The sequence below is a fragment of the Dermacentor variabilis genome, chromosome 5 (assembly GCF_050947875.1).
Source record: "Dermacentor variabilis isolate Ectoservices chromosome 5, ASM5094787v1, whole genome shotgun sequence".
NCBI lineage: Eukaryota > Metazoa > Arthropoda > Arachnida > Ixodida > Ixodidae > Dermacentor > Dermacentor variabilis.
The window spans coordinates 81,403,072-81,418,186 of NC_134572.1; the positions used below are offsets into that span (position 1 = coordinate 81,403,072).

Consider the following 15,115-nt stretch of genomic DNA (forward strand, 5'->3'; position numbering starts at 1 on the left):
CTTGCACAGGACGTTAACAACGCGTGGATGGGTACCTTTAGATGTGCTTGCTCGCCTAGTTGTTCTGGGCGCCCGTAGCTTGTACAGTACTGCATAGAACTGCTGAGGCCGAGCATATAGCGCCGGCAGCGTGCCTCGCGGAGGAAAGGACACGCACATTGTGCGTCGCTAATAGCTAATCATTTCGTGGTCCATCCATCCAACGGGTGACGCGCGCGTCGTACGATCAGCAGCAGGCAGTGCGACACAGTTCTCGTTCGTGATTGGCTTACACGACCGGCTGTCGCTGCAGTGCACGGACTTGTTGAGACGAAGTGTAAGTGCAGGCTCTCTGAAAACAGGCTAATGTCCTTTCTGTCGGACATGTGAGTTTACGAGAGCGCGGACATCTTTCTATAGTGCTAGAGCAGTTGTGGTGATCGTAGCTGTCCCCGCCCCCCTCCCCACATCCTCCCTTGTCCCCTTGACATAAAAGAAAAGAAAAATTCGATACCGAAAAGAACTCGTTTTTGTCCAGACATCATGCCTGATTTAATTTCCCGCATGCAAGATGAAGCTAAGTTGCAAAGAAGCTAAGTTCATCACCATCATCATCAGCAGCAGCAGCCTATGTTATGTCCACTGCAGGGCGAAGGCCTCTCCCTGCGATCTCCAATTACCTCCGTCCTGCGCCAGCCTATTCCAACTCGAGTCCGCGAATTTCATAATTTCATCACCCCACTTCGTCTTCTGTCGTCCTCGACTGCGCTTCCCTTCTGTTGGAACTCATTCTGTAACCTTAATGGTCCACCGGTTATCTAACCTGCGCATTACAGGGCCTGCCCAGCTCCATTTCTTTCTCTTTATGTCGGTTAGAATATCGGCTATCCCCGTTTGCTCTCTGATCCACACCGCTCTCTCCCTGTCTCTTAACGTTATGCCTAACATTCTTCGTTCCATCGCTTTTTGTGCGCGCCTTGTTCTTGAGCTTCTTTGTCAACCTCCAAGTTTCTGCTCTATATGCTAGCACTAGTAAGACGCATTTATTGTATAATGTGTTTTCAATGATTGTGGTAAACTTCCAGTCATAATCTGATAATGTCGGCCGTAAGCACTCCAACTTCTTTCACAGCATCGCCGTTTTGTATTATATTGCTCTTTGTGAGCGCGGTATCACAATACGAGGAGTTAGAAATCGGTGGTACGAGCGGGCTTTGGAAGTAGCTTAGTTTTCTGTTTTGCTGCATCATTCTGAGAGACTTGGTGCAAACCTTCCTTCGTGCCGCGCTGGTGAAACACCGGGAAAGCCCAGGAAGCAGCTGGTTTTCTCGTGCTTCCGCCTGTTGTCGCGTACAATTTTTCTCCCGCTTTCGTAATTGCGTTGCGTAAGCGTGAATGAGTCGTTCTTGGTATTCTCGTTCGGTTGCTTTTGCTGCCCTTTGCGTGGATTGCGGTTAAACGTGTTTCTCCCTTCATTCTGTAGCGAGCGCTCTGATTACTTGTGAAGTAGCGGCGCGCTACCCCCCCCCCCCCCCCCCCCCCCGAACCCTAGCGTTCTTGTCAGCGGTGCCTGCTTACGAGCGAACCTTTTTGCTATCGGGGCAACCCGCCACAGGGGGCTTGCTGGTTGTGTAGGATCGAAGCCTGCGACTTTTGCTTAACCGGTTTGGGCCGCAAGTGTCGGTACCTCATGAATTTCATTTCACGATAACGTGGCACCGCATGTTATAAACGCAGCGGCTGGCGTCTGCCAGTCGAGAACGTGATTATGCTAACGAACGTGTGCTTGCACGCGCTAGCACTACATCAGTCTCGAGCGCTAGAGCACGGCTTTTAGCTTCCGCTTGAGTGCAGATTGTTGTGAAACCGAGTATGGATAACTATTAGGCGTGCTCGACGAGTGGGAGGACCACTCGTAAAGGTTGGAAGGCGGTTTCTCGCCTTGAATTCAGGGGCCTTAAACCTTCCTACATGCGACGTCGTCACATGCGAGTCTAAATGTTACTTGAGGTGTTGCGAGTGTACGCGGCTGCTTTGCGGCCCTGCCTGAAGAGTGGTGTGGCTCGCGAGGTTATTTGGAAGGTGCATCTGTGTCAACGTCGCCGTACGAAGTGGTGACTTGCTTTGATCAGTCTTATGCGGCCTCACTGGGTCAAGAAACGCCGCTGAAGTCCCTGTCACTCAAATAAGCAATGCAACAAGCGTTCACGAGCGTCGAAAGTCGGTTAAAAAGAGAAAAGAGAGCGATAAAAAGTAATCTCAATATTTCCCGGCATAAGCAACTGTGATCCGATAAGTCTGACCTACCGCGAGATGGCGATGGTTGTGGCGATTGAACCACCAAATATGGCGGCGTTGTAGGACGTGTCATTTCGAGCAGAGGGGCGCGTGGGTAGAGACAGACGTTACGAGCATGGCCGAGGAGGAAACCGAGGCTGCTACGGGGGAGTCAATCGTCCCAGCGCCAGAACTCCGCGAGTTATTTCTGTCTTCTCCTCCGGCAGGGGCGACCTCGGCAAATCCCGCAAGTGCGCGCGTAATCGCGAAGTTCTCGCTGTTCTCGCCGAGGCGAGCTCGCACCGTGATTCGGCTGTGTTTCTTCTTGTCCATCGCGGAGCTTTGCCAGCGGAAGCCGGCATTTCTACTCTCTGAGGTGCCTTTTTCCTCTTGCGCTTCTTTTTCTTGCTTCCTTCCATTGAGCCCTTCCGTTTCAAACGGACACTGAAAGGTCCGCGGCAAACCGGCGGCACAGTCGTTGCAGTGCTTCCTTTTCGGAAGAGGTTCACGAAATCGCTGGGCTTCCTTGAAAGCTGTGCCCCGGACGAAAAAGAGAGAGCGTGCGCCGAGAGAGAACGAAAATGAACGGATACGCGGGAGAGACAGAGGGAAGCGTTGCTCTCGGAGTCTTACGCAGCGCGGCGCAAACCGTGCGCCGAGCGGTCACCGAGGACGCGCTGAAGACGCTCCTGCCTTGCCTACTCGCCACGCTCGTTCTTGTGTGCGGCGGGCATTTTCTCTCCGCTCTGCTGCCACTGCGAGTTGGGCAACGCGGCGCGCACTGCTGCTCCTCCCCGATTCCAAGGTTACCCCCCCTCCCCCCCTTCTCATAGCCGCCACTTTCAGCGCTGCTGCGGCTTTTCTGCAGCCGGCGCATCCGGTAGCCGGCCCCTAACCAGCGCTGACTTCGCTCTTTGAGCAGCCGGCGCAAGGGCGAGGCTGCGCGCGCGACCTGCACTGCACCAGCCATGGTAACTTCGATGATCGCACGAGTGATGCCTACTGCTTATAGACGCGGAGCTGATGTCGTTAGTACGCTGTCCGTATTAGACACCCTAAATCGCCCGTATTACACCCCCGTATTAGGCACCATAAATATTTTTTGCCCTCTGTGGGCACTGCGCAGGTGTACTCGGCTGCTGCCCCGAAAGATTTCCGAAACAAAACCGTGACCGCGTTTGTGCCTGCCAAGCGTTGGATAAGTCTGCATGCCTTCAACGGGTGCGCGAACTCTGCGAACTCGTCCCTTTCGATCGTAAAAGTTGTTCGCGAGGGGGGTCTTAGCGGCACAGTTTCCACATAGGTACCGCTGAGTTGCAATCGGCGTTGCAGAGGCGTGCACGGTCTTGCAACGGCGTAGACCCGCGGGGCACCGCAAGGTACGACGCAGGAAGTACCTGGCGGTATTTATGCCACGCGCTTCGAGGAGCCACTTTTCCTCATTCGCGTTCTTGTAGGCGCGAGGACAGGTAGTGGGAAAGAGGGCTAAAAAACAAAAACAAAAGAGAGGCGATCGTTCGCCGGGCATTTAAAGAGCTGTATAGGCAAAGGAAGTCTAGCCAATAAACTTGCAGGGTGTGTATAGTGGTGTACGAGGTCCCGTCTTGTCCGGACGTTCGGATGGCGTGTGGTTTCTTCGGTCTATACTTAGCGGTCCGGCAGGGCGGCACGTATGCCAGACTCGCGCTCGAGCGGCGATCGCCTGCGATGTTCGCAGGACGTGCGTGCTCTGTCGTCTCTGAATGCCGTTCGAGGCAGCTGTAGCGCATGGTCACATGCCGTTTTTATGCGTTTTGTTTGCATAGTGTGAGCGCATGTTAGAATGATGACGCAAATTCAGACTACCTGCCTTAGCTCTCTCTATTGGTATGAATGAGGGGGACTAACTCTGTCGCATAATCCAGTCTTTTGGGTTGGACCGTCCTCGGCAGGTACGGTGACACGTCCCTTTACCTCTGAAATCTGACTGTGTTATTGGAAGCTCGCCCTGTACCGTTAATCATTTATCACTCGGCTTAGCTGATCCCTGTGTGAATCGTTCCGCCATCTTGTGGAACCGACCTTAACACTGTTGGAAGCACCAGAGCGGATAAGTTGTTTCATTTGCACGAGGTGGATCATTGCAGTTTCTTTAAGCGTATCAACATTGGGACATACAGTAGAATATATGTACGTGAACAATTTTCACTGTGCTTTCGAATCACTTCTAAAAAGAATGGACTCTTGACGGTTTGGCCCGTGCGTCACGTGGTGCAGGTTTAGGAAAGATGGACTTATATAGGGTGAGAGAGTCGGGACCTTCCAGGGCAGTCATCCTTCTATTCATGCTTGCTTTTATTTCAAGGCGTCCGGCTCTGCTGCCCGCATGCCCGGCCATCGTATCTTCTGACCACGCGCTCTTTCTTTCCTCTCCGTTTTTTTTTTTCCGTTTTTACTTTTGCCCTGCGCCGGTCAGCCTCCCGCGATCAAGGCCAAATCAAATCCCACTGGCGGGGGGAGCGAGCAGCTGCCGTCCACGGATGGTGCGGCGGCGTCGTGATGCCGCGGGAATCGCTTCGTGGAAACGGCGGGGAGTGCTGCTCTTCTAACCGACGCGTTCTCCTCCTGTGCGTCTCTCCTGGAGGTCGGGAAAGGGAAGTGCAAACCAGGCACTGAGGGAGCAAGCGGCGGAAGGGGTAGTTTAGGTGCGCATATATATATATATAGGGGGAAGGGGGGTGATGGCGTGCATTGCGGGCGTTGGGCGCAACCGCTGTGGGTGCCTGGCTCGACTTGGATTCGGCCGCCGCTGCCGCTTTGTGGGACCACATGGCAGTTGAGGCCGCCAGTCCAGAAAGGCGCGCCGGCGGCTTGCTGTGCGCTTGCCGCGTCGGACGTTCGCGGCTTGTCTGCACGTGTGCCCTTGAAAGACTGCTCCTCCGGAAGGGAAGGAAAGAAAATGAAGCGTGTGCGGAGAGAGTCTTAATTCGGGTGTCCTCTTTGTTGCACACTTAATTTCTTAGTAGGCGCATTTGGCTTCCGTCTGCTTGGAGCGCAGCCAAAACGGTGTCAACTTTTCGAGCGTCCTTCTCTAGGGAACAGCAATTTAACCTGTGTCCGTGTGAAATTCGCGAGGCATTTCTCTGGCCTGCAGGAGGCAAACCGTTATTACCGTACTTGGGTTGCGTGACATAGGCAGGCGCAAGCCACGTGTTTCCAGTGCTACCGTACGGCTGATGCGGAGACACGGAAGGTCTTAAACTTTGCGGACTTTCCGAACTGTCCCGCCACAGATTCATTTCAACCTCCTTTCAGACACTTGCATCTTAATGTTAGGTCGGGGCTGCATTCGATCGTGTACCGTATCTTTATGTTGCCTTGATTGCTTCACTTCGGCTCCCAGCCTTTCGGTTCACTGTGGTGCCGGCAAAAAATTCAAAATGATATAATTTGCTCTTCATTATGTCCGCTGATAATAGTCGACCTTTTTTCTACAAACAAATGCAAGTCGAGTCATCAAGAACTACTTAACTAGACTAAATTTAATGTTGCTTGTCTGGTAACCCTTCAACCCCTAGGGCAACGACTCGATTGGAATGACGGACATCCTTTCACTGTGCACGAAAAACTTTGAGGCGACGTGCAAGTGGTGACGATTTCATTCGTAGTCCCACCTCAATTTCGGCTGCCTTCAGGCGATTAGCGCCCTCGAAAGAGTGTTACCTTCAAAAGTGATTGACAGAGAATGCGACTTCTGGTGAACCTAATGTCCCGTTATTGGTTCCGCAATGCAGTCTCAGTCTATAGCGTCCCCCCACCCCCCTTCCCCTCCGTCCGTGGCTAGGCGTAACCTCCGGGATCGGAGGCAACGGGTGAGACAAGTTCACTGTTTTCTACACCGAAAGCGTCGAAGTCGTTGTCGAAAAACGCTCTTAGTGTATTCAGGCACGGAAAGCACACTGTGAGGGTTGAAGGTTCACTTCCTGCTGTTTAATGTTCATTTTCCCTGCTTATAGAGAGCACCCGGCGTTATTCGAACGCATCGGTGTTATTTGTGGGAACCGCGACTTGATCGGTCTGCGTCAGAGTAACATCCGTTCGTTGGCGTTCGCACGGTTCGTTGACGTTACACTTTCGAGTGCTCAAATCAGAGACGCACGCGATGACCGGTCCCGTGGCGCTGACGGGATGTCGTCGATTGCTGAAACCTACCACTTGTGTGTACAGCCCCGCAGTGAATGACACCCCAGCCAGTTGGAAGTCCGCAATTCAGCGCCGTGTTTTACGGCCCGCTTGCGCGGCTCCTTCCGTTCGCATCGACCCCGGTCGAAGCACTATTGGCCGCAGCCGTTGTGAACGCAGGCCGGCTGCGCGCTCGATAGAAAAAAAGAAAGAAAGAAAGAAAAAAAATCATATATGCAATTGCGCATGTGACGTGTACTCTGGCCTGTCTTTTTTCACATGGACGCGACACTGAACCCGGGAGCGGATATAATTTACTGGGAGGCATGTCGCAGCTGGAAAAATAATTGTGGGGAAGGGAAAGGTGAAGGTTTTGTGGAGGCGGGCTGCATGAGGCTCTGGAGACGAGTTGTCAATTGTGGCGTCTTGTTGTGCGTGCCCAAGGGATATGGTTTTCCTGGCGAAGTAGTTTTCCGGTAAAAGCTTGCTGACAAAGGCGCCTGCTTAGCAACCAGTGGTGAGACTTCGCTCGAAATATGTGTCAGTTATGTGTGGTTCCTTCTACGCCGTTTCCAAACGACAAACGGTCGGTTTCATGTCAGGAAAAGCATGCAAAAGGGAAAAATGAGGTGTCAGAAAGATTGGTTTTGACTGAGGCATTCTATTAGTTTATGCGACTTGAAAGTTGGACTGTACGACTACGCTAGACCGCGGCCTCTCAGCGGGAAAAAAACACAATCATGAAATGCATGGAACCATGAGCACGAAACTTCATGGAAGCTTTTGGCATAGGTCCCTGGGTATTCGGCTAATTTAGCTAAATATCACTACAAATTCACGATTTAAAGCGTCAAGCTTGCTATTCTGCTGTTCCGTAAGGTTAATACTTTTTAGAAAGTGTAACCTACTTCATTTGGGCCTCAAATCTGAAAGACGCCGGTATTTTGTGGATGGAAATATTAATAAGCTTACGCATAGCTGTTGCAGTAAATTCAAATAGCCTGATGATTTAACGCGTTTTGCCCGCTTTCAGAACATTCATTTGCGGTTTTCGGAAATAACACTTGGCGTCGTGGCGGAGTACCATGTTTGCTTGATCTTTCCGAGATTTTCGACATTGAACCGTCCAATACTCGATGGCCTAAAATCTGATTTTTCTACCCTCGCTCGTGAGTAGACGGAATATGACATCCTGTACACAACAAATTTCAGCGCATTTAACGCAGATCGTTCCTACTTCAAGTGTGTCACGTGCGACTCTGAATTTGCAAATCGAGTTCGGCGAGAAGCTCTCTACACTGATTATAAAAGAAATGATGAGACAAAGAATGCACCGGTATATAAGACAGAGATCATTTAATAGGCCCTGAGGCGGTTCGATCTGGTCAGCGCTTGTACATCCCCAATGCTTCAGGAGTTGTCGAGCGCCTTGTGGCCAAAGGGCTTTCGAGCTTCTACAGCCTACTGCTGCAGCTGCTGCCTTTTGAGGATCGCCCTTCTTTCTTCGAGTCTCATGCGGCCTTGAAATTGGATCGTATTCCGTTGCATCGAGGCCGTTGTCGAGATACAAAAAGAAATACAACAATCGTCGGAGCATTGAAATATTCGCTGCACCCGTAGCTAGGAATGATGATGTTGAACACAACGATGTACTTCGTCGACGAAGGAATCAACTGTCGTGGGACCAACAGAAAGTGTTGGGGGTGTTGAGCGAGTTAACGCTTCGCAGATCGTGGATGTTTAGCTGCCGTAAGCGCCGCACTGCGTGCTCGGTCTCGCGCGCCGTGTTGAGTCAGCGGCGGACGTGAACGGGGCGCGCCGGTCGGAGCTCTGCGCCGACACGTGCTTGGTTCGTTCGCCGGCGGGCCGGCGCGTTGTTTAGCGCTCCCCCTTCCCCTCCTCGCGAGGCCGCTAACGTCAGCGCTCGGGAAAGGGCACGGCGAGGGAGAGGAGGGCACGATGTGAGTGCTCCCTTTATTGCGCCTTTCACAATCCCAGCTTGCCGCTTGCCTTCTTCCTTTATTTTCTTTTTGTTTGTTTCACGTTTCACCTCTGACGGAACTCGCTCAGCGACAAGTTCACTTTGGCACCGAAGCGGGGACGCGCCGGGGCTGTTCGACGCCACCGCGTGTGTCGCCGGCTTGCTTTGCTAAAGCGTGCGACGCGGTGGCAGCAGTGGGCGCAGTGCAGGCGGCAGCGACGACTCCGTGCGGGGTTTATTGGCATTGTCACGGCGTGTGCTCCGGTGACAATGCGCTCGTGGGATGTGCGAGAAGTGTGACTCGCTTGTCGATACGCCTCTCTATCTCTCTCCGTCTCTCTTTCTTTTTTTGTGTATATTCTGCGACCCCGCGCGGTATCTTTTCCTTTTCTGTCGTTTCTGACAAGGACGCCGGCGATAAGCGACCGTATGGCTTGTAATCGCGGGAACGACAATAAGTAACTGCGTCGTCTGGATCAGCTGCGAAACCCGAGTGTCCTCCGGTGCTGGAGTGCGTTGATGGCATGAATTTGTGTAACTCTTGATTGAGCATTGTTTAGAGCGCTAGTGACTGCACTTGTGACTTACGCCTAAATCGTGACGGAATGGACGCGACTGTTACAGTCCCGAAAGAGGAAACTTATCGCACGGCGTTCCGTGCGCACAGATTTCAAGGTGGTGTTGCAGAAACGAGCGGGAATAATTAGAATGAGCGCAGTCGATTAGCCGAAGCTGCCACGATTGCTATAGCGAGCAGCAGCCTATAGCACAGGAGCGTATTTGCGATTTCAAAACGATCTCCGCATGCATGAATAAATGTGCTCGGTTGACATTTTCCAGAGATAGCGAGGCGCACTTTGGCGGATGTTGCAGCTACCGCAGCGCTCGGGACATCAGTAGATAACTCAGTGTCTCTATAAGCGACTTCCTCTGGTGTCTTGAAAGAAATTATACTTGGTGTTTTTATGCTTCGAAAATAAATAAACACATAATAATAGAGGCTGGGAGGGTATAGTCAAGGGACTGCATGGATTTGGAAGCATAGAGAAACATCGAGAGATAGCTCACTATTGAAAATTGGAGTGACTAAATCGGCGTACATTAGCCTAAATACTGCTCTGCAGTGCATGGCAGGACACAGAAAAATCATCCTAGGTGGTGGACAGAAGAATAAAAAGTGCAGTTCTAGGGATCTTATCGGCATAATAAATGTTCAAAGTGATAAAAACGAGTGTTTCACAGAACCTTTAGCCTCGACTGGTAACGTAGGAAAAAAAATAAAATAAAAAATATTGCTCTATGTGGAGTAGGGTGAATCGCAGTTCCGGGAGTAAGCGTGTATTAATTACTTTTTGGTGTTTGGATGGGCGAGGCCAGAGACCCGACATCCACTTCAAAGTAAGGGACCTTTGGACGACCTTTTCCATGTTCGTGTGGTAAATCGATTCGCCTTAACCGTTGCCTTTATGGAAGCGCAAATCGTAAGAATATGAAAGTGACATATATATTTGCATGTCAAAAGTTTCAAAGAGAGACCATAATCGTAAAAATGGCATTCCAGAGCGTTAAATCTCGTTAACGCAATTTCTAGACTTGCGAGTGAGACTGGAAGGTTTCTTATGTACAGCGATTCTTTCTCTTAAGCCTGGAAATGTTTTGAGCGGGGGAATAAATGCGTTTTTTTTTTTTATGTGTAAGCTTTAAAAGGTCTAGCAGATTTATCCTATACAACTTAGACGTCTACTTCTTCTTGTGCGACTATAATGTCACGAACGTGGTTGTAGGCAGCAATTTCATGTACGCCATTGGCGGCACTGTGTCTACTCTACATTCATAAGCTAGTATAGGATGTAAGCTCTTGCAAGTGGTGATGCGCATTACCATTGAATGTGCCCGCTAATTCGCGCCCGCAGAATGGACTTATGGGATTTTCGCTTATTTGCAATGTTTGGGCTCAAGTTGCTTTAACTGGTATCAGTGCTATGACAATCTAGTCGTTCATAGATTTCTGGAAATGTTCCGCGATACTAGAAAACCAGTATTGATTTGCCCCCTGACTCCCCCAAGAACATGGGCTTCCATGGGCTTTCTCTCTTTGTCACTATCTTTATGACTCTGATCTAGAGAATGCCATCTGCTGCTCGTCCTCGACCCGCCGCTGTGGACTCATGCGCAACTTGTGATATTCGTGATATTCCTGTTATCTTTGTTTCTTGGCCCTTCGAGTGAATGTCCCGATTAAGGACTACAGGGAAGGCGGATCGCTTGAGTGAGGGCTGGAGCTTTTCCCGGCGAAACGCGGGAGCTTATAGCCTCCGTTCAGTACCCTCGTGTCGTTCCAGGCGGACGGGTTCTTTTCTTCAAGCCGTCTTTTTCCCTGCGCATCTGTGGAAAACTTGGGACAAGTGAGAAGTCCGTTGTTCTGACCGACAGATTCCCTGTCATGGTTGGTAGCTTTCGTTATTTGTTCGTTAAACGTTAATTTCGTTAGCCGTGTTCACTCAAGCTCCGTCCTTCCTGATGGTTTGGCTTCAGTAGACAAACCTGAAACGGGTGATTTTAATAGCTTAAACCTTATCGGCTTCCTTGCTAATTGCGTATCTTTTTTTGTTGTCCTTTTTACCATGGTGTGCATCAACGTCCCCCGTTCTTGCCAGCCAACCGTTGTGCTTAAAATTGGGTCCCTGTCGCGCAAAAGCAACTAGCTTGGTAGAACCTAGGTATAGTAACTCCGGTTCGACGTAGTCAAAGAACCGCATATGGTAAACGAAAGTGCCGGTAGTGGTAGAGCTGTCCATTGTTGCATAGAATTTGTAGGAAAAGGGATGTATGACGCTTGTAACCCTATCTCAGGCCTGATGAGCGCATACATCAACAGCGCCATACAGGATAGCGGAGATCCATCGCGAAGCTTCTCCCGTAGCTCGGCCGCGCCTCGTGCGAATGTCGTACGCTTCGGGTTTTGCACGATGGTCAGGCACGAGGAGATGACAGGTCGGCATCGGAACTGTTGCGAATCCCTCTGCTGGACTTGTCTCTGAACGGTGAGCCGTAGCCTCTCGTAATGTGGCGCCGCCGTAGTCCACAGGCGCGTGTGTTTTTTCTACTAAATTTTCCAATATAGCGCTGCAATCGAGTATTATATACTGGTAGTTGTGCTTGTTTGTTCTTGTGGCTGCATTTGTTAAGTTTTATCTTTCTACATTCCGAAGCGATCGTGTTACTCTATTCTAAGCGCATGAAGGCAATAGGTTCCTCGCACATGTATGCTCTTTGGGTTGCGCTTATATATGTATGTATAACGCAGTATATATGGCGAAGAAAAAGGCCGCGGACTTAGTAAATGCCTCGCGTTTGCATAGACACCTGAGCTGTCCCGCGGCTTTAGAAACGAGCAAGGCCTTTAGCGTTTTGCCCCGCATCGATCTTACGCGCATCGCGCTAGGGCAAGGCCGCTGACTCTGCCTCTGTCTGTCGCCCCTGCCTCGCTCCATCCCCGCCGTTCTCCCTCCTTTGGAAGGCTCTCTCGCTGGCCTTCGTAAAGAGTGCGAAGCTTTCACTTTTCCCCCCCTCCCTGTCTCATTTTTCTTTTTCTCCTCTGCGTCCTTGGGGACACGCCTACCGTCCGCCGATCCCTTCTTCTTCCGTTCTTTGTGCTTTTTGTTTCTCCCCGTTGCTTGCGCAAGCGCCCCTGCCGGCGCCGTCCTCGTCGCTCCGCGTTATCTAACCTTTCGGCTGTGATGTAACAGGCGGAGAAGAAAACCGATTCGCACCTAAGGCGGCGGCCCTGAGGAGAAAGAAAAAAAAAGAAAAGACGACAGAGAGGCCCGACCTCCTGCTGCTTGGAGAGCGCCGGTTGAATGGAAGGGTTGTGTGTGAGCCGAGCCCCGTGCTCGACTGACCGTCCGGTGCGCGGGCAACGATGACTCGGCGTGGGCGGGGCCGCGCCGTGGTTCACCCGATATGTGGAACACGTGGCGGGCATTTGCGGCCGCCGCCGGCTCCGGTCTCTCCCTCCTCGGCGCACGTGGTTCGTTGTACGGGTTGGTGTGGCGTTACGGCTCACCACAAAGGCGCGGCGGAGGGAACACATGTAGTGGACCACTTGGGCGAGTTGTTTCATCTTGAAGGCGCGTCGAAGCAGCGGGATGGCCCGACGACGAATAGCGCCCACAACAGACTGACGGCCATCTGGAAAGAGCACCAGCAATTTATAGTCTGCTAATGGCTGCTGCTTGTTCCAATGAAATTTGGTTTATAGACAGCGCTAGTCCGGTTGTGCATATTTTTTTTTACCTCCTACCTTCGCGTTGCTTTAATAGACATTGTAGGGAGCATTCCTTGGAGGGCGTGGTGCGCGGCACTCGACGAAACTTGGATTACGTACGACACGGCGGCTGAGTCCCTCCGCTGATCCGTTATGTGCCGCCGAGTTGTATCGTGCGCGAGCACTTGTGGGCCATAGAGTTTCATACAATAATTAATTATTGTACGAAACTCTGGCCGGTATTTTGTAGCGATGCCTTTTCCGATCCTATGCTTCTCCAGGCTTTTCGCGCTTGGCCAGTGGTCAGAGCGACGGTCTGCCCACCTTATCAACGGGATCAGGCAGCCGTGCGTTGTGGATGATAAGAATAGCATAGAATAAGGCATAAGGCATCGCTGAAGAATAGCGGCCTCTATGTAGTGGTCGACTTGCCACCATTTTTGCGTCCTCCTGTGTGCGGCCTGCTGCCCGAGAAACGGTACGCGAAATTCTGCAAGTGCGCTTCGCCACGCATCTCGTTTCACCTACACATGATGGCGGACGTTTCCCCAGAAGCGCAAATGAAGCAGGAGCGCTAGGGCTGTTGCCGGTATCTCCCAGCCACCATCTCTTCCTCACTAAATGCTCGCTGTTTGCGAGCCTATCCTCAGCTCAGTCGTGCCGTTGGCGGTAAGGGCGATCATTTTGTGTGGGACAACCTAATAGCGTGAAAAAGCCTACTTTCGCCGTTCCGCGCGTCACGGCATTCTCGCCTGTGGGGCACTGCAAGCTCTGGCGCGTCCGAACAGGCAATCGAGTCGCCGGTTTGTCTGCGGGAGAGAGACGCTCGTTGCGTCACTTTCCGCTAGCCCACATCGTCGTCGGTAGGCAGAGCACGAGAACAAAACGAAATCCCACGGCTGGTATCCTCCTCTGCGTGGGCGAACAAATCTCGCGGCGCGCGCGGCTGGCCCGTGCGCGTCGTGGCGGCGGCGGCTTCTAGGCCGCGCCACTGGCGTCGAGCGCGGTTCATGCTTTTCCAGCGCCCATGGGCGTCATTCTGGCGTCGTCGTCGCCGCCGCTGGGCGGTGGTTTACGGTCTGTCCCACCCCGCCGTGTGGGCGTCGCCTGCTCGTAAATTTGTGCCGCCGCCGATTCTCGTTTGCAGTGCGCGCGCGACGGCGGCGGCATGTCGGTCCTTCGAAGCTGCGGTGGGAAGTCTCGTATTTTCATTACGTAGCGCTCGCTTCTTTTGCCGAACTCGCTCCAGCGCTTTTTTTTTTCTTTCTTTTGTTCGCATTCCCCTTTTTTTCTCAACGCAAGAGCAGCGCCGGCCGAGAGAGACGGGTTAGACGGGTGTATGTGTTGATGACTTCTTCGTTTATCAACTGTCGCGCTAAATCTTCGGTCGCGCCTGACGACGCCCTGTCAAATGCCGTGCGTCACGGCGGGAATGGTGGCCTCCACGTGATTGCGGCGGTGCCCCGTCTTCCCACTTGGCTTTCATTGGATCGCGGTGGCAGCGCCGCTCGCGCTTCTTTGCGTTACGTTTCGCGATATCGCGCGGCGTCGCCCTTTCCCACTTTTTTTTTTTCAAAGCAAGCTCGTTCTCTTTTTTTTTGTTTGTTTTTGCGGTGCCCTGTTCGTGCCCTCAGAAACACGCGTGACCGTCGCGCTAGTTCACCAGCAGCGCGAGATTCGAATGATAATGAGCGCGCGTTAGTCACACGCCACCCAGCGCCAGAGTGCGTCAGAACGATTCACTCTTTTCTGCTTCTTCGTCCCGCCGGTTTTCGTTTACGAAACTTTCTTTTTGCGAGCGCTTTACGGCTTCATCTCTTTCGTAATGTCCTCGCCTGATTAGACTTGTGCGTGCGATTCCATGCGCAATCACTGCTCATTGCAGGTAGCGGGTACATTTTGTTCAACTGTATTCTCATCTGAGCTCACGTGTAGCGAGACCAACATGAACAGTCACACGTGCCTGCACTACGAACACCTGAGGAATACCTTCCCTGAGGAAGCCAGAGTGAGGTTGGGGCGTCCAGAACATCATAATACTTACGAGAGAGCAGCCTCACCTTTTTATGTTTATTTGCGTTTGTGGCGCTGGAAGAAAAGGGTCGTTGAGCTTTATTCAGATTAACTTCGCGCAGCTCGTTATTTGGGGCGTAGAAGCAGCGCTGCACCCTGCGTCTCCTTAACCTGTTATTCCGTTTTCGCAGGGCTCTTTAGCCACGAGAAACGGTTACTTGTTTCACGTTTCAACTGAAGCCATAGATTCATCAGCATCATCATCATCATTTAAATGTCCGCTGCAGGACGAATGTCTCGCACAGCGATCTCAAACTACCCCTGTCTTGCGCTGGTTGATTACAACTTGCCCCTGCAAATTTCCAAATTTCATCACCCGCCTAATTTTCAGCCGTCTTTTCTTCGCTTCCCTTGGCGCAACCGGTTATATACCACAC

At 51.8% G+C, this 15,115-nt stretch overlaps 1 protein-coding gene across 2 annotated transcripts in view; it reads left to right on the forward strand.

Annotated features, from left to right (window-relative positions):
• The window catches only part of bbx (bobby sox), a 270,510-nt gene that overhangs the window by 188,911 nt on the left and 66,484 nt on the right, over window positions 1-15,115 (forward strand). The gene's annotated exons all lie outside the window — the stretch shown is intronic.